We start from the raw sequence: 3,318 nt of genomic DNA, 5'->3' as shown, positions 1-3,318 counted from the left end.
TTTTCTGAACCCTTCAGGTACAAAAGTTAGCTTTTGAAATTAGGTACAGCTGCAAGTTCCCCCCCATCCTGGGGGGAGAAAAAGATGGCAGGGAAGGATTGGTTCGCCTCCTTCATGGAGCGGAGTGGGAACCTCTCCATCCAATAGGACCAATGTGGCAGCCTTTTTTACAAATCTAAAGATTGTCCTTGACCGCCACAGCTTCCAGGCCAAGGACATCTGGAACATGGATGAGACCGGTAAATTCATTTTAAAAAATTGAATAAATAAGTAATAATACATATATACATACACAAATTAAACTATACATATTTAGAAGTTCATCCATTAAAAAATTTCATTTCATTTTTGCAGGAGTTAAACTGTCCAGGTGCCGGACAGGACTGTGGCCGCCAAGGGGCAGCGGCAAGTCAGGGAATGCGCAGGGTGGAATTATCCCTACCTTTTTCATTGTCCCCAGGAAGCAATTCCAGCCACATTTCCTCAGGGAGGGTCCAGTCGGCATGCAATGGATCTGCGAGTGGCAGTGGATGGATGCAGGAGGAGGACTTCTTGTTGTACCTGGCCCAATTTGCCACTTTGGAGCCATTGACTACTGCAGGGAAAATGGAATTGTGTTATTGTCTTTCCCTCCCCACTGCACCCACTGTCTGCAGCCGATGGACCGTAACGTCTTTGGTCCATTGAAGACCTACATCAAATCGGCCGGAGACCAGTGGATGAGAGGCCACCCAGGGATAAACCTCTCCATTAATGACGTGCCATCCATTGTCGCAGTGGACTTACCTCTGGCGGCGCAGGTGTCAAATGTCACCTCAGGGTTTTCTGGAACCGGGATCTGGCCCTTTAACCCCGAGAAATTCAATGATGATGACTTTGCGCCTTCATATGTAACTGACCGTCCTCCTCCCCAGGCTCTTTCCCCACCAGGTGACCAGGTCCAAGAGGCTGAAAACACCAGTGCTACTCCAGGTAGGCATTGAAGTCTCTGACGATGCTGCCCAAGAATTCAGCCCGGAGATTGTCCGTCCTTTCCCCAAGGCTGGCCCTAGAAAGAATACGACGAGAAAAGAGAGAAAGAAGCAATTACAAGTAGAGTTCAGTTTTTGCCTTTCTTGCATTTTGAGTTTTAATAATTATAACCAAACTTAATGTCCAATTTAATTTTGCAGGGCAACTGCAATACTTAATAGACTCTCCGGTGAGGGCAGCTTTGGAGGAGGCAAAACAGCAGCGTCGACCTAAGCCTTCCTCCAAGGCAAAGGCACTGAAAAAAAGGCTCTTCTCGCCCCCCACCGCCACAGTTGCCCCTTGCACTGCCACTTGGCCCTCTGGCTGCAGTTGCCCCTGCCATCCTCTGCACCACTGCCGCTGACACCTGCCCATCTGTTAAGGTCACCCTTGCTGGGATGAGGAGTGCCTTGTGTGCTGTGAGCCCTTCAGTGCCTCCATGCCTGGATAAGTGTTGGTGCAGTGCCTTTTCTGCTACGGCTGAGCACACGAGGCCTGTACAGATGGAATGGGGAACTATGTTTGCCACAACTGTGATGAGGAGTAAAAGAGGAGGAATAATAATAAAATAATAGTAAATATAATTATGGTAAAATAGTAATAATAAAAAAGTAATTTAGTCATATTTTGCTTGTTCTTGTGGCTTTTCTATTTACATTTTCATGCATGACACACCTGGTCTTTTTTATCCTTAACAATCATCCAATATTTATCATACACTGTTCAACACTAGGGTATAAATTGGGCTACACAACTGTTTGTTGTCATGTAGCCAGCAGAAACTCAGTCACAATATATCGCTAACCTAAGCCATTCACAATCCATCATCATCCATCACCTTCCAGTGTTCAATCTTAAATTAATATTCTCTTTTGTCCACTATTGTAATGTGCTATTCATGTACAGTGGGGCAAAAAAGTATTTAGTCAGCCACCAATTGTGCAAGTTCTCCCACTTAAAAAGATGAGAGAGGCCTGTAATTTCCATCATAGGTACACTTCAACTATGAGAGACAAAATGAGAAAAGAAAATCCAGAAAATCACATTGTAGGATTTTTAATGAATTAATTGGTAAATTCCTCTGTAAAATAAGTATTTGGTCACCTACAAACAAGCAAGATTTCTGGCTCTCACAGACCTGTAACTTCTTCTTTAAGAGGCTCCTCTGTCCTACACTCGTTACCTGTATTAATGGCACCTGTTTGAACTTGTTATCAGTATAAAAGACACCTGTCCACAACCTCAAACAGTCACACTCCAAACTCTACTACGGCCAAGACCAAAGAGCTGTCAAAGGACACCAGAAAGAAAATTGTAGACCTGCACCAGGCTGGGAAGATTGAATCTACAATAGGTAAGCAGCTTGGTGTGAAGAAATCAACTGTGGGAGCAATTATTAGGAAATGGAAGACATACAAGATCACTGATAATCTCCCTCGATCTGGGGCTCCATGCAAGATCTCACCCTGTGGGGTCAAAATGATCACAAGAACGGTGAGCAAAAATCCCAGAACCACACTGGGGGACCTAGTGAATGACCTGCAGAAAGCTGGGACCAAAGTAACAAAGGCTACCATCAGTAACACACTTGCCCCAGGCAAGTAGCACAATGCCAGATGTGTCCCCCTGCTTAAGCCAGTACATGTCCAGGCCCGTCTGAAGAAGAGAGCATTTGGGTGATCCAGAAGAGGATTGGGAGAATGTCATATGGTCAGATGAAACCAAAATAGAACTTTTTGGTAAAAACTCATCTCGTCGTGTTTGGAGGAGAAAGAATGCTGAGTTGCATCCAAAGAACACCATACCTACTGTGAAGCATGGGGGTGGAAACATCATGCTTTGTGGCTGTTTTTCTGCAAAGGGACCAGGACGACTGATCTGTGTAAAGGAAAGAATGAATGGGGCCATGTATCATGAGATTTGGAGTGAAAACCTTCCATCAGCAAGGGCATTGAAGATGAAACGTGGCTGGGTCTTTCAGCATGACAATGATCCCAAACACACCGCACGGGCAACGAAGGAGTGGCTTCGTAAGAAGCATTTCAAGGTCCTGGAGTGGCCTAGCCAGTCTCCAGATCTCAACCCCATAGAAAATCTTTGGAGGGAGTTGAAAGTCTGTGTTGCCCAGCGACAGCCCCAAAACATCACTGCTCTAGAGGAGATCTGCATGGAGGAATGGGCCAAAATACCAGCAACAGTGTGCGAAAACCTTGTGAAGACTTACAGAAAATGTTTGACCTCTGTCATTGCCAACAAAGGGTGTATAACAAAGTATTGAGATGAACTTTTGTTATTGACCAAATACTT

The sequence above is a fragment of the Perca fluviatilis genome, chromosome 3 (assembly GCF_010015445.1).
Source record: "Perca fluviatilis chromosome 3, GENO_Pfluv_1.0, whole genome shotgun sequence".
Classification (NCBI taxonomy): domain Eukaryota; kingdom Metazoa; phylum Chordata; class Actinopteri; order Perciformes; family Percidae; genus Perca; species Perca fluviatilis.
This window is presented reverse-complemented; position numbering follows the sequence as displayed.